The following is a 22,081-nucleotide window of genomic DNA, read 5'->3' on the forward strand; positions in this document are numbered from 1 at the left end:
TAGGATTTGCAGGCAGGTGAACATTTCACCAAGAGTGCCATAAAGTAGCCGCAAATACAAACAGGCTACTTAACATTAAAAATGTAGACAGACGAAAGTTACGATGAACATTATTTTGTACGTTAAGTAAAAGACAATAATTTTATCTGACAGCAGCAGACCCTGTAACAAATTGTCATCATAAGAGCTTATAAATACAGTTTAAAGGCTGAAAGCACCATTTTAGAAATACAAATGGAGCTGAATAACTCAGCAGGCAGAAAAGAATGGTATAACATAAAAAGCAGTTAATATAAACTTTTAAAAAACAAAAATATTGTGAGTCGACTTAGATAGAAAAAATATTTCGGTAATTGCATGAGGGAACACGAAATCAAATATCAAGTAACGGCTTTATATCACTGAAGAAGCTTTTATTACGTAATTGTAGCTGCTCATTAAGAATGAGGTCATCATTACGAGAAATGTTTAAAAATTTCTAATTCTTCGAGAACATGTAATCAACAGCCTTTCTTCTCAGTGTGCAAATGTTGGTAACGTGAACAGCTTTGGGTGGGTGACCTGTAATCAGAAAGTGGTCACCAAAAGACGAATTCTGGGTGCTAGTGCCATTTTTTCTTAAAAGATGTTCTTTGTATCTGACTGTAAAGGCACGTCCTGTTTGTCCTATGTAATAAGAGCAAGAATCGTAAAACATCTTATAGATACCAGAGTTTGCCAAAGGGGAACAGGTGGATTTTAAATAGTGAATAAATTTTTTGAACTATTATTGGTTGAAAAGATTACATTACAGTTGTATTTATTACGAAGAAGGCGTTAAAATCAAAAATCAAAAGACTCCTTTTTGCGACCGAGGGCTGCTATTGCTGTTAATTTTACATGTAGAAATGTTTGCATATGCAATGGGTCAGCAATTGGACGTGGGCAAAACAGGTCAATCAACTGAGAAAGGCATAAAGTTCATTTTATTATTAACCGCCGCTTATGCAATTTGTTCAACACGAGCACCAGAGACGTCGACGAGACGCTGTACAACACAAAATTGTCACGTGGTGGCCAAGTTTAAACCAGTTTTTTGCATTGCAAATCGGTTTCTCACTTACGCATTAGCATATCTGCCAAGTTACGCTGCCATACGATAATTACAGCCCACACTGGATCTCCGTGAGTGACTACACTTTAATTATAGCTGTCCGGTACTTGAGAACACATGAAATAATTATTACGTCTTTTTGAGGTGATAATTAAAACTTTTTCATTACCACTCATACGGCAAGTAGCGGTTTACACGGCGCCGGCGTACAGTAAATGGTTTGCTCTCAGAATAATAGTCCAGTTGAACACATTGCTGGGGAGAATTAACGTTACAGTCTTAGTCTGCTTGTCCTAATTTACCGCTCGGCGTGTTTTCTTCATTCACTTCTCTCACCTGTTGGTTTCTCCAGCGAGGACCGGACACTGGTTCTGAATCACCTTCTTTAATTAATGTTCCTTTCCAACAATGTCAACCACGAATGTGACCTGCAATATTATTATTTTCTTAATTTTCGGACTTTTATTCATCCACCCTGCTTTGGTACCTAAGGGTTACGTCCAAAATATCGTACGTTCCCCTGTATTTAGAGGATATTTATCGTGTGTACGCATACAGTATCCATTTGCTTGTCTGTATCTTAATCTATGTAGAATACCCACAGTAATTTAAAAACCACGCGCACAGCCGATGCGGATTTCAAAGCACTTTACGAGACAGCCACGCTCCCCCGCGGCCATGGAGGCCAGCATCCCCGAATATTTTATCTGGTAAACAAGAAATCGATAGAAGACCTACGGACAGAGGCTGTCCCAGTGGTGACCGTGCAACAGCGGTATGTGTCGTGGGTCTATTGTCAGTGAGACCACCAGGCTGGAGAAAGCTGCATAGCTATTGAGTCCGATCATGACAACATCTGGAAGTCGCGCCAAGCTCTGCAACTTTCTTTAAATGTTCAAGAATGTAAAATTGTGCACTTCATAAAACAAAGAAATGTATTATCCAGTGATTACTTCATCATTGTCACATCCGAAATCAGTAAACTCATACAAATTTCTGGGTGTTATAATATGTAGCGATATGAAATGGAACTACCATGTAGCCTCAATCGCAGAAAAAGCTGTTGGCAGATTTCGGTTCATTGGTAGGGTAATACGTCAATGCAGAGGTACCACAAAGCAGATTTCTTAAAAAGCACTCTACAGCCCATTTTAGAAAATTGATCCAGTCTGTGCGACCAATGCAAAATAAGACTAAGTGATGACATTGAACATACTGAGAGAACGGTGGCGCTAAAGGTCACAGTTTTATTTGATTTGTGGGAGATAGTCACGGAGATGCTGAAAGAACTGAAATGGCAGACGGCGAAGATAGACACGAACTATCCCTCGAAGGCCTACTTACCAAGTTTCAAAAACTAGATTTAAGTGAGGAATCCAGGAATATATTACAGCTCCTTACGCATCGCTGTTGTAGGAGTCGCGAAAACTAGTTAAGACTAAATACAGTGAGCACAACCCGCCTGTGTACCCCTGGAAGTTCTGCTCCGGTGGTCGTAGCTGTTGGTCATGTGGGATTAAATGTGTGCACTACAGTCAGTGTTTACAAATCGCGTGCTACTGATATCGGCTCGAGTAGGTTTATTACACAGCGGCATTAGACAGAAATTGATAGTCTCTTCACTTTCCTAAGCACATGAAAAAGTATACAAAACAACGGAAATTTAGCCCCAGAAGGACAACGAGCAGCCAACAGCTCTCTAAATCCAAAGACAGCTAACTAAAGATCAATTAGATAATGTGCAACTTAATACTAACGGGTCTATCCACTATTTCGAAATTTACTGTAACGTTGTGCACGAGCATGTAATCAGTGAGCGTACTGGCAACTTTAGAGTTAGTGTTAGTAGTGGAACAACAAGGACATCAGCGCATTTTGTTAGTGTGGGTTGCCTTCATCAGCAGCAGATATGCAGTCTGGGGCAAACCTATTGTTCTCCTTTGATTGACAGGTACTTAATCTGTCGCTCTCCTTTGATTGACAGATACTTACCCTATTGTTCTGATAAAAGGATGCTTCTTTTTGATTGACAGGTACTTAACCTATTGTTACCCCACCCCACCCACTGCCCTACCCCCTCAGCAAACCACCAACCACACACCCCTCTCCCCCCCTCACTGCTACAAGTACACTTTCAGGTCTGAGTTATTCGAATAACCCCTTTCACTCTTATAAATTTGAATTAATTAAATTGATCTATTAATTAAACCCTGCCCCTGGTAAACCCCACGCTTCCCCTCCACACTCCCCCACCCCTCTCCCCCTCCCATCCCTTACCTGGAAATTGGCAGCTTTGTGGTGGAGAGGAAGGATCTCACTAAGGGAAATTCAAGGGTATATTGTTTTTTTTTTATAAAAAATCTGTTTCCAGTAATTGGATTTCACTTGTTCATCATCCCCTGATGTTTGGAAAGATTCAGGTCTTGTGAGAAGTAGTTACATCGATTGCATTTCTTTTTTTATTCCGATTGCGCAAGGAGGACCATCATGAAACACACATCACACGTAATTACACAGTTAAAAATCTTTTGATCGTGAAGCACGCACCACCTGCCACCCACCTATCCACTGGACCGCACAGAATGCTGCCGCACACGCCCTCAGGAGTCGGGGTGTACCAGTGGCCCCCACAAAGTGACGATGTGGCCGTCAGTTGCCAAGCCACACACAGGTGTCAGTACAGGTCCTGCAAGCATGAGGCAGCAGCATCCCTTTCATACTTGACACTGAAGAAATTCCTGTCAAAATACGTGTTCACCTAGGCACCATTGCTGGCACAACGACAAATGTCCTTTGCACCTGCGGTCCAATGAGATGTTCGCATAGCGGGTCACCCTCAGCGAACAGTTCCAATGCATGCACACACCGATGCTGTGAGCCACAATCGGACAGACGAATACAGGGGCGTGAAATATTGCTCTCAGGCCGCTGCCGACAGCAGCCAGCAGGTGGGAGTCGCACCTTTTTTCAAGCATACAGTTAGAGTTCTTTGAGTGCTACACTGATGTCAAATTTCCATGTAAATAGGAACCAAGTCACCCTCTGGGCTGAGAGTGTGTGTTTACAATTGCTGGTGCAATAACTCTCTACCTGTGGACACTGACGTCACAGGTCATTCTATAGAAATCTGTTCCAGTGCTTCCCAGAATAGGACAGGGTGCATTGTTCTTAGCGATCCTAATGGGACATGCAAGCTGCATCTAGCCATGCACTCACATGCTATTCTGGCAGACCATGTGAAATTACGTATGTTCTTGTAATCCCAGAGTCTGGAAATCGGTGTGAAAAGCAAGCAAGCAAGCATGTCGGGGTTCAGAAACTCTAATGCCTTTGTGCTGAGTGGAGCCAATCTAGCTAGTGCAGCGTGGAGTATACCTACAGTGCATGTGCTTATGCTGTCTGTCTTTGCGGTATACGTACAAATGTCTGGCGGTTGATAGCTATATGCATGATGCAAAAGGGGCGATTTTGTATGGTGCAGGATAGGAATTGTATGTTTATTACATTGGCTCGTTACATGGGGATGTATTGTCAGGTTGGAGATCGGTTTCAGGTTCTAAAATTCTATCTTCCACCCTCAGTGACAGAGCAGTGTAACAAAGTAAAATTCTTCCTCTATTTGATTATTTGTAGGCCACTTTGCAGGGTTTAATTGTCATTGCAATATGGTAATCTGTACAAAATAGTTTTTTGTCACTGAAACTCTCGTCTGCAGAAAAAAAGGCAGACAGTGCTTCCACACTGGCAGCATCAGTTACTTTGGGGGTAAATTCAGTAAGATCCAACCAGAATGCTCCATTCATTTACAAGACATCCTTCATGCTGGGAAAAAAGGAATGCCTACAAACTGATTCAAACAAGATGGAGGCAAGGTATCTATGGAAAGATATGAGAAAGCAATCGTTCATGGACATGTTGAAGCAGACCATCCATTTCTGGCGGGGATGCCGTCACTCATCCGCCACTGTGGTATTAGGACAGCTCCAGACCGGTAGCTGTAGGACACCGAAAATTCCAGCCATTTTTCTCTTCTGTAGGTCAGTGCTTCGAATTCTGTTTGTGTAATTGTTCTGATTTTCCAGTCTGTGCTTAGACAGTGCTCTCTTTCCAAACAATAAGAATGCTTTTATGATTAACGGTGTTTTTGCAAGCGTGCACAGACGTGATGAGAGCTTTTAGTGGCGAGAAAGTTTACCGTTTCTGAAACTATGTTGAAAGCAGGACATCATGATTTCCAGTGATGTCTCGTTAGGACCATCAGGAAGAATACATTCGGTGTTACTCTGAGCTATTTTCGTAAACAGGACCTGTTAGGACAAGAATGTCCATGCAGACAAGCTGAGACATCAGGAAAGCTCCAACAAGAGCGATCGTTAACTATTTCTGCGATACTTTACAATTTCCGAGAGGCCGACTTGGCTCTTATTTACATAGCCATATGACGTCCATATCACATGTGCCTCAGCGATACAGATAGCCGTACTGTAGGTGCAACCACAATGGAGAGTTATCTGTTGAGGGGCCAGACAACACGTGGTTCCTGAAGCCTTTTCAGTAGTTGCAGGGGCAACAGTCTGGATGATTGACTGATCTGGCCTTGTAACACTAACCAAAACGGCCTTGCTGTGCTGCTACCGTGAACAGCTGAAAGCAAGGGGAAACTACAGCCGTAATTTTTCCTGATGGCATGCAGCTTTACTGTATGGTTAAATGATGATGGCCTCCTCTTGGGTAAAATATTCCGGAGGTAAAATAGTCCCCCATTCGGATCTCTGGGTGGGGACTACTCGAGAGGATGTCATTATCAGGAGGTAGAAAACTGGCATTCTACTGATCGGAGCGTGGAATGTCAAATCCCTTAATCGGGCAGGTAGGTTAGAAAATTTAAAAAGGGAAATGGATAGTTTAAAGTTAAATATAGTGGGAATTAGTGAAGTTCGGTGTCAGGAGGAACAAGACTTTTGGTCAGGCAAATACAGGGTTATAAATACAAAATCAAATAGGGGTAATGCAGGAGTAGGTTTAATAATAAATAAAAAAATAGGAGTGCGGGTTAGCTACTACAAACAGCATAGTGAACGTATTATAATGGCCAAGATTGACACGAAGCCCATGCCTACTACAGTAGTACAAGTTTATATGCCAACTAGCTTTGCAGGTGACGAAGAAAAAGAAGAAATGTATGATAAAATAAAAGAAATTATTCAGATAGTGAAGGGAGACGAAAATTTAATAGTCATGGGTGACTGGAATTTGGCAGTAGGAAAAGGGAGAGAAGGAAATGTAGAAGGTGATTATGGATTGGAGGTAAGAAATGAAAGAGGAAGCCGCCTGGTAGAATTTTTGCACAGAGCACAACTTAATCGTAACTTACACTTGGTTCAAGAGTCACAAAAGAAGGTTGTATACATGGAAGAAGCCAGGAGATACTGACGGGTTTCAGATAGATTATATAATGGTAAGACAGAGATTTAGGAACCAGGTTTTAAATTGTAAGACATTTCCAGGGGCAGATGTGGACTCTGACCACAATCTATTGGTTATGAACTGTAGATTAAAACTGAAGAAACTGCAAAAAGGTGGGAATTTAAGGGGATGGGACCTGGATGAACTGACTATACCAGAGGTTGTACAGAGTTTCAGGGAGAGCATAAGGGAACAATTGACAGAAATGGGGGAAAGAAATACAGTAGAGAAGAATGGGTAGCTTCGAGGGATGAAGTAGTGAAGGCAGCAGAGGATCAAGTAGGTAAAAAGACGAGGGCTAGTAGGAATCCTTGGGTAACAGAAGAAATATTGAATTTAATTGATGAAAGGAGAAAATATAAAAATGCAGTAAATGAAGCAGGGAAAATGGAATACAAACGTCTCAAAAATGAGATCGACAGGAAGTGCAAAATGGCTAAGCAGGAATGGCTAGAGGACAAATGTAAGGATGTAGAGGCTTATCTCACTAGGGGTAAGATAGATACTGCCTACAGGAGAAAAGAGAACCACTTGTATGAATATCAAGAGCTCAGATGGAAACTCAGTTCTAAGGAAAGAAGGGAAAGTAGAAAGGTGGAAGGAGTGTATAAAGGGTCTATACAAGGGTGATGTATTTGAGGACAATATTATGGAAATGGAAGAGGATGTAGATGAAGATGAAATGGGAGATATGATACTGCGTGAAGAGTTTGACAGAGCACTGAAATGTCTATGTCGAAACAAGGCTTCAGGAGTAGACAACATTCCATTAGAACTACTGACAGCCTTGGGAGAGCCAGTCCTGACAAAACTCTACCATCTGGTGAGCAAGATGTATGAGACAGGCGAAATACCCTCAGAATTCAAGAAGAATATAATAATTCCAATCCCAAAGAAAGCAGGTGTTGACAGATGTGAAAATTACCGAACTATCAGTTTAATAAGTCACGGCTGCAAAATACTAACGCCAATTCTTTACAGATGAATAGAAAAACTAGTAGAAGCTGACCTCGGAGAAGATCAGTTTGGATTCCGTAGAAATATTGGAACACGTGAGGCAATACAGACCCTACGACTTATCTTAGAAGCTAGATTAAGGAAAGGCAAATCTACGTTTCTAGCATTTGTAGACTTAGAGAAAGCTTTTGACAATGTTGACTGGAATACTCTCTTTCAAATTCTGAAGGTGGCAGTGGTAAAATACAGGGAGTGAAGGGCTATTTACAATTTGTACAGTAGCCAGATGGCAGTTATAAGAGTCTAGGGGCATCAAAGGGAAGCAGTGGTTGGGAAGGGGGTGAGACAGGGTTGTAGCCTATCCCCGATGTTATTCAATCTGTATATTGAGCAAGTAGTAAATGAAACAAAAGAAAAATTCGGAACAGGTATTAAAATCCATGGAGAAGAAATAAAAACTTTGAGGTTCGCCGATGACATTGTAATACTGTCAGAGACAGCAAAGGACTAGGAAGAGCATTTGAATGGAATGGATAGCGTCTTGAAAGGAGGATATAAGATTAACATCAGCAAAAGTAAAACGAGGATAATGGAATGTAGTATAATTAAGTCGCGTGATGCTGAGGGAATTAGATTAGGAAATGAGACACTTAAGTAGTAAAGGAGTTTTGCTATTTGGGGAGTAAAATAACTGACGATGGTCGAAATAGAGAGGATATAAAATGTAGACTGGCAATGGCAAGGAATGCGTTTCTGAAGAAGAGAAATTTGTTAACATCGAGTATAGATTTTAAAGTGTAAGGAAGTCGTTTCTGAAAGTATTTGTTTGGAGTGTAGCCATGTATGGAAGTGAAACATGGACGATAAATAGTTTGGACAAGAAGAGAATAGAAACTTTCGAAATGTGGTGCTGCAGAAGAATGCTGAAGATTAGATGGGTAGATCACATAACTAATGAGGAGATATTGAATAGAATTGGGGTTAAGAGGAGTTTGTGGCAGAACTTGACTACAAGAAGGGATCAGTTGGTAGGACACATTCTGAGGCATCAAGGGATCACCACTTTAGTGTTGGAGGGCGGCGTGGAGGGTAAAAATCGTAGAGGGAGACCAAGAGATGAATACACAAACCAGATTCAGAGGGATGTAGGTTGCAGTAGGTACTGGGAGATGAAGCAGCTTGCACAGGATAGAGTAGCATGGAGAGCTGCATCAAACCAGTCTCAGGACTGAAGACCACAACAACAACAACAACAATAAACATTGAGAACCTTTTAGATGGTGAGCCGCTACCTCAACATTTCATGGTGATGTGTCAGCCATGCTGGGCTAGATGCAGCTCGCATGTCCCATTAGGATCACTAAGAACTATGCACCCTGTCCTATTCTGGGAAGCATTAGAACAGATTTCTATAGAGTGACCTGTGATGTCAGTGTCCACCGGTAGAGAGCTATTGTGCCAGCAATTGTAAACACGTGCGCGCAACCCAGTGGGTGACTTGGCTCTTATTTACATAGACATTTGACATCAGTATAGCACTCGAAGAACTCTAACTGTATACTTGAAAATAGGTGCCACTCTCCCATGCTGGCTGCTGTCGGCAGCGGCCTGAGAGCAATATTTCACGCCCCTGTGTTCGTCTGTCCGATTGTGGCTCACAGCGTCGGTGTGTGCATGCATTGGAACTCTTCGCTGAGGGTGACCCGCTATGCGAACATCTCGCTGGACTGCAGGTGCAAAGGACATGTATCAGCGCATCAGCAATGGTGCCTAGCTGAACACGCATTTCGACAGGAATTTTTCTGGTGTCAAGTATAAAAGGGATACCGCTGCCTCATGGTTGCAGGACCTGTACTGATACCTACGTGTGGCTCGGCAGCTGACGGCCGCATCGTCACTTTGCGGGGGCCACCGGTGCAGCCTGACTCCTGGGGGCGTGTGCGACAGTGTTCTGTGCAGTATAGTGGATAGGTGGGCAGCAAGCGGTGTGTGCTTCACGATCAAAAGATTTTTAACTGTGTAATTACGTGTGATGTATGATGGTATTCCTTGCGCAATCAGAATGAAAAAAGAAATGCGATCGATGTAACTACTTCTCACAAGACCTCCATCTTTCCAAACATCAAGGGATGATGAGCAAGAGAAATACAATCTGCGCAAACTGATTTTTTATAAAAAAACAATATACCCTTGAATTTTCCTTTGTGAGATCCTTCTTCTCCACCACAGAGCCGCCAGTTTCAAGGTAGGGGATGGGAGGGGGAGAGGGGTAGGGGAGTGGGGGGAGAGAGGGGTGGGTGTTTACCAGGGAGAGGCTTCAATTAATTGATCAATTTAATTAAGTAGTCATTCAAATTTATAAGAGTGAGAGGTGTTATTCGAATGGCTCATACCTGAAAGTGTACTTGTTGCAGCGGTGGGCGTGGGGGGGGGGGGGGGGGGGGTAGTGTGGTTGGAGGTATTCTGAATTCTGAGAGGGCAGGGGAGTGGGAGGGGATGGGGGAACAATAGGTTAAGTACCTGTCAATCAAAGGAGAAAATAAGTTTGCCCCTGATTGCATACCTGCGCCTATTTAGGTAACCCACACCAACGAAATGAGCTGATGTCCTTGCTGTTCCACTACTAATGTTACCAAGTGGGTCTGTCACTAAGTTTATTGTTAGTACAGTCGAAGGATGCTTGACAAATGTGCTTATCTTCAACATCCCTATGGGGATTCCAAACGAAGTAATAACATTTAAATTGAGTACTTAGCCGGCCGCGGTGGTCTCGCGGTTCTGGCGCTGCAGTCCGGAACCGCGGGACTGCTACGGTCGCAGGTTCGAATCCTGCCTCGGGCATGGGTGTGTGTGATGTCCTTAGGTTAGTTAGGTTTAAGTAGTTCTAAGTTCTAGGGGACTTATGACCTGAGATGTTGACTCCCATAGTGCTCAGAGCCATTTGAACCATTTTTTGAATTGAGGACTTATGTAAATACTAGTGCAGTTCGGAACGAGATCTGGGCAGATTTTTCCCGATCCCAGTTCCAAGTGAAACAACATACATCAAAGTGGAAGTTAAAAAACCAAACTTGTATGTAATCAGTACTGAGTGATATCAAGCATATATTGCATAAATGGGGTAACTATCAACATGCTTCACATGTTGTGAAGCAGATCACGTTAAATAAGACTATCCCAGACGAAAATTCCTTCTTGAGCTCAGCCTAACTAAACGTAAACCTTTATTTTTTGATCACGTAACAGGAAATAGTGGACAATCCATAGGATACAGTGATTAGCTGAAATTTACTCAACTGTTGTTAATCCTAGATTACTAAACCCTCTTGATAATTACTATTGCACTCGGTACCAATTCGGTGTTTCCGCCAATCTGGTATTGTCATTATAGAGTGTAAAACAGAACAATTTGTATTTGTACCTGACGTACAACTGGAGACCTAATAATTAGCCGCATGGTGTAGCCGTGCGGTCTGAGGCGTCTTTTCATGGTTCGTGCGGCTGCTCCTATATGAGGTTCGAGTCCTCCCTCGGACATGGGTGTGTGTGTTGTCCTTAGAGTAAGTTAATTTAAGTTAGATTAAGTAGTGCGTAAGTTAGGGACCGATGACCCCACCAGTTTGGTCCCATAGTCCTTACACATATTTTTCATAATAATTATATTTAACTAGTGTGTAAACTATAAATTATGACCTTCTTTGAATAAAATTATAGATACTAAACTCTGCAGTGTAACACTCACACTGAGCAGTAGCCGTCACAGTACCGGTCTGCAGCATTACTGTTGTTGTCGTGGTTTCACGGAGCTCAGCCAAGTCACTGTAATGTAAAATGTAAAAATCTAAACCTTTTTAATAATTTCTGAGTATGTGAAACGTTGTCACTCCTAACCGACCTCAGAGTAAATATACCTCCATGTCCTCTAGCGTTTAATTTAATATTTAGCAGACACGGGATACTGGCTCACTCGTCACCTTCTTTGTCAATATAAGCAATAACATTTGAGGTTTTGCAGACGAATGCACGGTATGTGAACGGTGAGTTACGACCTTTGCGATATTTGGAGAGGACTGAGGGATCTTCCAGAGAAGATTAGTAATTATCAAACAAACCTACCTTTTGACTCTTGGTTTTGTAATCACACACCCGTTCCTAACATACTCCGTCCGAACAGGCCTTGGTAGGGCCAACGGAACCGACCGGCGGCCGTCACTGGATGCGAATATGGAGGGGCATGTGGTCGGCACACCGCTCTCCCGGCCATATGCCATTTCACGAGATATGAGCCGCTACTTGTCGATCAAGGAGTTCCTCAGTTTGCTCGCAAGGGCTGAGTGCACCACGCTTGCCCATCCAAGGCGGCAAGGCCGTTGGCTGAATAAAATTATGGAGTAGTTAAAAAAATGGTTCAAATGTCTCTGAGCACTATGGGACTTAACTTCTGAGGTCATCAGGTCCTTAGAATATAGAAGTACTTAAACCTAACTAACCTAAGGACATCACACACACATCCATGCCCGAGGCAGGATTCGAACCTGCGACCGTAGCGCCTAGAACCGCTCGACCACTCCGGCCAGCTATGGAGTAGTGAAATTTACGATGGTTGAGTAACAATTTAACATTTCGCCCTTTAGTGTTCTAGGGCTAATGATCCCGAGACTGTAAACACTAAGCCTGAACAGAGTAGCGATGTTGCAAATGAATATGTATCTGCGCCTTCAGACGTACGTGGAAAGAGTCAGAAAGAGTTAGGAATAGGGAATACAGACCCATTACCTGAAATTCTCACCCATGTCAGTAGTATAACTGAAGATGATAGCATAACTGATACTAGCAATGTCGAGACATCGACTCTCAAAGAGACTTTGCAGTCACGGTCTGACAGTTTATTACTAACAACTTAGAAATGTCCGGGATAATAGTCTTTTGGGGGCTGTAGGGTCAGGTAGAACCAATCTTAAATTAAGACAAGACAAGCGAAGCCTGGTTCAGTCTAAGTCCAAAATCCAGACCAATTACATGATCAGAAACATCAGGTCTGAAAGTGTAGGTACGCTGCCATCAACAAAGGACGGCATTCAAGTGGCAGAAACTAGATCTTAAAATGGTGGAGCAATATCGGTACAAATAGAAGATGCAATCTGTGTGCGATCCGTCTGGAGGCAGTAGTAGAGAGGCGAGGACCGAGTTTTTCACACAGGAAATTATGTCTGTTTAACCATAGATACGGAGCAGAGACCAGGCTCAATGTACACCAACGTCAGCGACCAGAATGGACAGAATTCATGTCTCACAAGACTTAGTACGCAACGTCACTGTGTCAGAAATCTGGCCTGTAAATTTCTCCGATCATTGTGCCTATATTACCAGAATCAGTTTACAGAAGCAAACGACTTTCCGTGGGAAACGACACTGGAAATTAGATACCACCTTACTCAGATACGAGTAATTAAGAATTATGATGCTGGAAACATGGAACGCCTGAGACATTAACGTAAGGAAATTCCCCAATAGATTAAATTGATGGGTGGAAACTCGAACAGTGGAGATTGCTTAGACAATATGATTACAACAAACGTGACTGGGAGAAAAATATCACTTACTGGGACATATCGGAACAAGAGCTAATTAACATATTCAGTGATATGTCGAAAGCCGGCAGTTGTGGCCGAGCGGTTCTAGGCGCTTCAGTCCGGAACCGCGCTGCTGCTACGGTCGCAGGTTCGAATCCCGCCTCGGGCATGGATGTGTTTGATGTCCTTAGGTTAGTTAGGTTTAAGTAGTTCTAAGTCTAGGCGACTGTTGACTCAGATGTTAAGTCCCATGGTGCTCAGAGCCATTTGAACCATTTCATACGGCGAACGTACAACAGATCGAAGAGGGGCTCGTCGTATTGGCAGGCAAGAAATACCTGTCAACAAACATCGAATCCCTTAGGTCGATAACCTTGATGAACGCCGGTTACAAAATACTAGCTTAAGCAGTAAACTCAAGAGTGAGGGACGCAAGGAAAAGCATGATAGATTAACAAACGTGCACGGTCCCTGGACGCAGTACAGCCGACTTCTCGAGTGATTATCACGACACAGTAGCCGTCATGAGTGTCTATAAAACAGGGACACTCTTATAACTATTGACTTTTCGAAAGTTTTCGCCCGTTTTTCCCACAGTTTTCTACTGACAGCAACGCGGATTTCTGTATCTGCAGCAACTCCTGCGAACTCGTCAATCATTTACCAAGGCGCTCAGTCCAAAATCAGTGGGCAACTGACAGGGCGATTCGATATAAAGAGGTCAAGCCGTCGGAGATGCCCACTATCGGTGGCCCTATATGCGATTGCGCTCGAATCTCACGTAAGAAAATTTAACAGCTCTCTCCCAGCCTTAATATTATAGGGAAAGAAAATCGTATGTCGAGTATTTTCAGATGATCTGAGCGTATTTGCCTCGGCACGATACCAGATACCGTATACAAAACATTTACTGAACACTAACTGTCCAGCAACAGGAACCATGATCAATTGTAACAAATCCAAGACAATGAACTTAGGGAAAGGTTTACTACTGGAAGAACAACGATGGTTACCCACAGCAACAAATATACGAGGTCTAGGGCTAGATCCGGTATCAAATCTGCAAAGGATGCATATTACCAACTGGTGATCGATGCTGAACAAAGCTAAGACCAGCATGCAGCTACATTGCGAACCAAGTCTCGATATGACCCAGAAAATAAAACTAGTCAACTTACCGGAAGCCTATTGGATAAGTCTGTTTTGCCAGTACCAACGCCAGTAGCCAGAAGACTACTACCAGTGATTGGATATTTCGCATGCCGTGGAAATATTTTCAAGGTAAAATGTGACACACTAACATTACCCTTTGAAGAAGCTGGGATCGGACTATTAAATACTGACGCAAAATACAAAAATTAGCTACTAATGCGCCGTGTCCTTAAAAGTTCAAAATTCAGCCCTAGCAGTCTGATAAGTATACTTCTAAAACCAGTTCAACCAGAAAGCCAAGTAGCACCCTTCAATATTCGCAAAATAAATTCACGTTTCAGTTTTCTCAGAACAGCCATAGTCGAGAACAGCTATGTCACCCAGTAAAAGAAATGTCATTTGCCCTGAAAAGTGAAAGAATATTCACAACAAATAGGTTATGTCAGACATTAGGATAGAGCGGTGCAAAGTCGTCAACGAAACGATTCCAGTTTGTACAAAGTTATCCATCTTGCGGAATCACCGAATTTTAATAAGTGTAATGAGGAGGATTTATACACATGTCACCAACCAAGAGAAATCTCGGAATGGATGCAGCAAAAACTTGTATCACTACTGCGGACGGCATTGCAATATGTCAAGATACAACTTGTGACATCAGACTAAAAGTGATATCCCGGCCAGAAAGTTAGTATGGTAATCCGGCTATCGAGTCAATTTGAACGCTACCTGATAACACCAAAAACACCGAGTTTAACGGAACTTAACTTTAAACTGACAACGTTAGGCCACGAGCTGCAGAACAAACGAAACTAACAAGACAATTTTGCAAAGCACGCACTGAAACCACTGCTCTGTACCACATGCAATACTTCAGTGGAGGGTTGGGGTTTATAACTGTCGCGATACTTCAGCGACCACTAATTACAACACCCAAGTCAGGAACCAGAACCAACACTAAACTAGGGCAATTAAGCCACACACCAGTTACCGCTCTGCAAAGCTTAAGAATGTACATGTTTCACAACGTGCTTAGAACTGCGACCTTGGTCAACTTCACATACGCTGAAGCGTAACTTGGTATGGAGACCAACAACTAAATACAGCAAGTCAGCTGCTTTAACAGACTTAAGATATGTCGCGCATTAGCTCCACTACAATTCAGAATAGTGTTAAGGCTGCTAAACACGAAATGCTAATAATCACTGACAGGTTAAAAAGAGACAATCGGTCACAACGGCATTAACGCTATAACAGACTTCATCTCCCGCTGGATACTCCAGTGGCTGCCCTACTTTACAACTCCAAAAGCCAGCGACACCCAAATAAACCTAACCTGGAAACCTACAGCAGCAGAATCAGTTATTCAAATTTAGTAGTAAAACGAACATGAGCCCCGTCGCCTAGCGTCATATCAGAAAAATTTGGTGGACTAAGTCCACTCAATCCCGGATGCGCTGCAATATATCCACGAGCAACGTCACCCTATTACTACTCAATAACAAGCAATTTAAGAAAACATTTGCAAACAAAGGCAAACCCCATGAGCCGGCCGGAGTGGCCGAGCGGTTCTAGACGCTACAGTCTGGAACTGCGCGACCGCTACAGTCGCAGGTTCGAATCCTGCCTCGGGCATGGATGTGTGTGATGTCCTTAGGTTAGTTAGGTTTAAGTAGTTCTAAGTTCTAAGGGACTGATGACCTCAGAAGTTGAGTCCCATAGTGCTCAGAGCCACTTGAACCAAACCCCATGAACGGATATGCTTATACGGGAATCACACTTAATATGTGTCAGGCTAGTCGGTGAAGCTCGTAAAACCATATAAATATTTAAAGAACATCTAGAATAACGCTAACCACAGCATCACAAACGTCTAACAAATTCCTCTCAAGAAAAAAGTACACGGGCACAACAATATACCACTAAAAGTGATAAATTCTTAGTCGCCGCTCATATTCCACAAACAACAGCCAATACCGGCAGAAAAAACATCATTGAACTTTCAAACATCGATGACCGGAAGCTACTCGATGTAAACAACGATCTACTACGCATTTCCTCAAAGGAAATCGACGAAACAACAAAAGTATAAAACAAAAGACAAACCACTCGTAGTAACTCTCAAAGGCAACCACATGTCGATGGCTCACCGCACAGCCCACACCATTGTACCACTGTGAAGGCTCCGTCCGACTCACTGACCGTTCGCTGCTCTCTTGGCTTACGTTAGACGGCATTGCGGTGGTGGTGGTGGTTAGTGTTTAACGTCCCGTCGACAACGAGGTCATTAGAGACGGAGCGCATGCTCGGGTTAGGGAAGGATTGGGAAGGAAATCGCCCGTGCCCTTTCAAAGGAACCGTCCCGACATTTGCCTGAAACGATTTAGGGAAATCACGGAAAACCTAAATCAGGATGGCTGGAGACGGGATTGAACCGTCGTCCTCCCGAATGCGAGTCCAGTGTGCTAACCACTGCACCACCTCGCTCGGTGACGGCACTGCCGCTTACCCAGTACGGAATAGTTTGAAGCAGCGGGTCTTTTCAATTAACACTGTAGCCCACCAGACGGAACACGAAAGAAAAATTCGCGGGGACTCCCATATGGCACAGCAAGAGTGTGGCATCCCTGCGTCTGAGATAATAAGACCATTGTCTAGATTTGTGAACCCTTTGTAATTAAGGTTAATATTACAACTCGTTACGTTACCCGCATTTTAAATGCACCTTACGCTAACGAAGTAGGATGCAGATAGTAAAGAGGAAATATGCTGCAACGAAGGGGAAGAAATTTATTTTACTTATTTCTATAATTTTCCTTAAAAAACCGAGCGAGGTGGCGCAGTGGTTAGACACTGGACTCGCATTCGGAAGGACGACGGTTCAATCCCGGGTCCGGCCATCCTGATTTAGGTTTTCCGTGATTTCCCTAAATCACTCCAGGCAAATGCCGGGATGGTTCCTCTGAAAGGGCACGGCCGACTTCCTTCCCCATCCTTCCCTAATCCGATGAGACCGATGACCACGCTGTCTGGTCTCCTTCCCCAAACCAACCAACCTTTTCCTTAAAAAGAAACAAGAACCTCAGTTTCTGTAGATGATAAGTGATAGGATTTGGATAAAATATCAGAAATCTTTGCATATACACTGAAACGCCAACGAAACTAGCATAGGAATGCGTATTCAAATACAGGGATATGTAAACACGCAGCCGGCCGCGATGGCCGAGCGGTTCTAGGTGCTCTAGTCCGGAACCGTGCGACTGCTACGGTCGCAGGTTCGAATCCTGCCTCGGGCATGGATGTGTGTGATGTCCTTAGGTTAGTTAGGTTTAAGTAGTTCTAAGTTCTAGGGGACTGATGACCTCAGTCCCATAGTGCTCAGAGCCATTTGAACCATTTGTAAACAGGCAGAATACGGCGCTGCTGTGGAGAACGCCTACATAAGACAACAAGCGTCTGCCGCAGTTATTAGATCAGTTACTGCTGCTGCAGTGGCAGCTCATCGAGATTTAAGGGAGATTGAACGTGGTGTTATAGTTAGTGCACGAGCGATGGGATGGGACAGAGTCTCCGAGGTAGCGATGAAGTGGGGATTTTCCCGTATGACCATTTCACGAGTGTACCGTGAATATCAGGAATCGGGTAAAACATCAAATCGCCGACATCGCTGCGGCCGCAAAAAAATCCTGCAAGAACGGGAACAACGACTGAAGAGAATCGTTCAACGTGACAGAAGTGCAATCGTTACGCAAATAGCTGCAGATTTCAATGTTGGGCCATCAACAAGTGTCAGCGGGCAAACCATTCAACGAAACACCATCGAAATCGGCTTTCGGAGCCGAACGCCCACTCGTGTACCCTTGAAGACTGCACGACACAACGCTTTACGCCTCGCCTAGGCCCGTCAACATCGAAATTGGACTGTTGATGACTGGAAACATGTTGCCTGGTCGCACGAGTCTCGTTTCAAATTGTATCGAGCGGATGGACGCGTAAGGGTATGGAGACATGAATCCATGGACCCTGCATGTCAGTAGGGGACTGTTCAAGCTGGTGGAGGCCCGGTTATGGTGTGGGGTATGTGCAGTTGGAGTGATATGGGACCCCTGATACGTCTAGATACGACTGTGACAGGTGACTTGTACGTAAGCATCCTGTCTGATCACCTGCATCCATTCGTGTCCATTGTGCATTCCGACGGACTTGGGCAATTCCAGCAGGACAATGTGATACTCCTCGCGTCCAAAAATTCTACAGAGTGGCTCCAGTAACACTCTTCTGAGTTTAAACACTTCCGCTGGCCACCAAAATCCCCAGACATGAACATTATTGAGCAAATCTGGGATGCCTTGCACGTGCTATTCAGGGGAGATCTCCATCTCCTCGTACTCTTACGGATTTATGGACAGCCATGCAGCATTGATATTGTCAGTTCCCTCCAGCACTGCTTCAGACATTAGTCGAGTCCATACCACGTCGTGCTGCAGCATTTCTGCGTGCTCGCTGGGCGCTACTCGATATTAGGCAGGTGTACCAGTTTCTTCGGCTCTTCATAGTATCAATGCATGTTCTAGTACGTCAGTTCCCTGATGGTCGGGCTGCGGTCACATTTCGTACAAGTCTTGAAAGAAATGTGACAGATGCCCGAACATCGGGCTAATCTCTAGTAAGCCTGAGTCATATGTAATATTGTAAAAGCAGTAACTACCAGTGAATAATACTGATTATAGCTTTCTAGTCCATAACATTAACATTATCTTTGTTCCGCTTGCCGGCCGCGGTGGCCGTGCGGTTCTGGCGCTGCAGTCCGGAACTGCGGGACTGCTACGGTCGCAGGTTCGAATCCTGCCTCGGGCATGGGTGGATGTGATGTCCTTAGGTTAGTTAGGTTTAAGTAGTTCTAAGTTCTAGGGGACTTATGACCTAAGATGTTGAGTCCCATAGTGCTCAGAGCCATTTGAACCATTTGTTCCGCTTAAAACTGTACTCAATTTTTGATGTGGATATATTTAATCTGTGACTCACACCAAGAATCGGTCTATGGTGTCCCATAGTGCTCAGAGCCATTTGAACCATTTGTTCCGCTTAAAACTGTACTCAATTTTTGATGTGGATATATTTAATCTGTGACTCACACCAAGAATCGGTCTAATTAATTGCATTCTCCCAGTAAATCAAACTCAGTTTGTGTGCTAGCGTGCTTAGCGAAGTAGTTTCGCTAACATGTATTTTCTGCAATTATAAGCTTAGGTTAGTCTTATGACATTGATCTCCTAGCCTAACTTCTAACATCGATTGTTAGTTCATCATCTTATTTGTAACTATTGCGGCACGGAAATAACGTTGGAGTATTTCCACTAATCAGCCAGAATATTATGACTACCGACCTACTATCTATATAAACCCGTCCAGGCGATAGCAGCGTAACCTGGCGAGGAATGACTGCTAGTCAGACGCACGCACAGTGCATGCAGTATCAGTGTGCGTGCTTCCGTGTGTAGAATGGAGAGTGCGCGCGATCTGCCTGTCTGGTCGAGGGTAGATTGTGATGTCCCAGAGGCTCGGCACGAGCATTTTGGAGACTGTGCGACTTGTCGGATGTTCGAGGAGTGCGTGAGTTTATTCAACACGTGGCGAAACCAAGGTGAAAGCACGTCCAGACATTGTGGGGTTGGGCAGCCACGCCTCATTACAGATATTGGACGTCGTAGACTGGGCAGACTGGTAAAACATGGCAGGTGAAAAACTGTGTTGGAACTATCATCAGACTTTAATTCTGGAAAGAGAACAAGTGTGTCTAAATACACAGTGCACTGAACACTCCTAATGACCGGCCTCTGCAGCCGACGACCCATGCTTGCGCCAATGTTAACACAACTACATCGGTAACTACAACTGAACTGGACACGTGACCATCGGCACTGGACGTTGGAGCAGTCGCAGAGCGTTGCATGATCTGAAGAATCCCGATACCTTCTTCAGCATGTCGTTGGGAGGCCGCGAACCCGTCGTCTTCCAGGGGAACATCTCTTTGACATCTGTACTGCGGGAAAAAGCTGGCGGATGCTCCATTATGCTCTGAGGAAAATTCACGTGGGCATCCATGGATCCAGTGAGCTCGTGCAAGGCACCATGACGGCCAAGAAGTATCGTACACTAGTTGCAGGCTACGTACATCCTTTCATAACGATAATGTTTTCCGACTGCAGTGGCATTTTTCAACAAGATAATGCGCCATGTCACAAGGCGAGGAGAGTGATGGAGTGGTTCGAGGAAACAGGTTGAGTTCCAACTGATGTGCAGGCTCCTCAACTAGCCTGATCTGAACCCGATGAAACACATCTGGGATGTGATCGAACGTGAAATCAGAGCTCATCGCACCCATCCCCGGAGTTTACGGGAAATAGGTGACTTTTGTGTGTCCCTCCAGTGACTTACCAAGGCCTCATTGCTTCAATGCTACGTCGCGTCGCCGCTGTTACCCGTGCCAGGTGGACATAGCAGCTATTAGATAAGTGGTCATAATGTTCTGGCTGATCAGTGTACTCTATAGTTGACAGTCATATATTAGCCGCTAATTTGACCGAAATGTGTGTATGCAGAAAAGAAAATTATGATACTTGATGTAAATATTGCACTTTTTTGCATTGCTGACATATTTTTGCAGACATTTCACACTTGGAAAGAACATTGACACTTGGCGAACAACATACATGTGGTAATTATTTAATTTAAGACTGAGTTGTCTCTCAGAACTCAGTTCGAACATTGAACGTTCTACGAGCGCAACCATCTTCTGGCGAAGATGAACAATACGAAATTAAACCAGTAGTTGATTTTTTTGAGTTTTTGAAATTTTGCGGAATAGCATTTAAAGTAAAACTCATGTCTGACAACTACATATTACTAATTTGTTAATTGTATTGCATAAGCAAATGTTGGTTTAAACTATTCAAGGAAAGTATGTTTTATACCGGTTCCAATATTCCATAGATTTCAAAGAAATTTTCTGATGCAAGTGGTGAGCTAGTCAGTAAACAATTTTTTTTTAAGTCAGTAATGAAAACATTGACAACGTTTTCGTCATTTTTCGGAGTTATCATACTTTTACCAATATGTGAAGTATTTTTTGATATACATTTCAAGTCGTTTGGATACCGTTGAGCACATCCCAAATAGCGTCAAAATGTAAATGGCTATTTCATTTTAATGGTTGCTAAGATGCTACGCTCTGATTGGAGGAAAGGTGAGAGAGGTGTGGCTTGATGATGTCATCAAAAGGTCAGTGACCTAAGTCATGTAGTGTCACAAATGTAAACAAAGTGTGCTGGAGTCACAGCAGCCACTATTGCTATCCCTTTCCAGGGCTGACCTAGTACCTAAGACCACCCGACTACTGCTAATTAAAAGTTATGCAGAGTAATCGACTAGCTCTTTCATTTGCTTTTAAAAGCGCAGTATTTTTCGGCAGATGTACTTTTACACTCAAATGATTAAGACTGAAATTAGTATTAAATGGTGTAAACGGGAATGAAAAGAATATTTTAAATAAAGCAGATAACTTTTAGGGTTACTCAGATGTACATATTAACAGTGTTGTGGATTGGCAAGACAGCCAACCCACTATGAGAGGAAGCCGAAAGGCACGCGTTTTAGCTCACGCAGGCTGGCGTGAGGTCTGGAACAGGTCAAGGAAATGAGGCTAACAAAAAACGTACGTAGCTGCTGGAATACTTAACTTTAGTCCATAATTGGTAAACATCGCTCTTGACGGTACATGTTTTACAGCATCAATAGTAATGACGCCTTGCTAGGTCGTAGCAAATGACGTAGCTGAAGG

At 43.5% G+C, this 22,081-nt stretch overlaps 1 protein-coding gene and 1 non-coding gene across 2 annotated transcripts in view; both read right to left on the reverse strand.

Annotated features, from left to right (window-relative positions):
• The window catches only part of LOC124613168 (adipocyte plasma membrane-associated protein-like), a 251,918-nt gene that overhangs the window by 226,615 nt on the left and 3,222 nt on the right, over positions 1–22,081 (reverse strand). The window lies entirely within an intron of this gene.
• Trnaa-cgc lies at positions 16,656–16,728 on the reverse strand. Its single transcript has one exon. It is a non-coding gene; the product is annotated as a tRNA-Ala (tRNA).

This window comes from Schistocerca americana, chromosome 4 (assembly GCF_021461395.2).
Source record: "Schistocerca americana isolate TAMUIC-IGC-003095 chromosome 4, iqSchAmer2.1, whole genome shotgun sequence".
Taxonomy (NCBI): domain Eukaryota; kingdom Metazoa; phylum Arthropoda; class Insecta; order Orthoptera; family Acrididae; genus Schistocerca; species Schistocerca americana.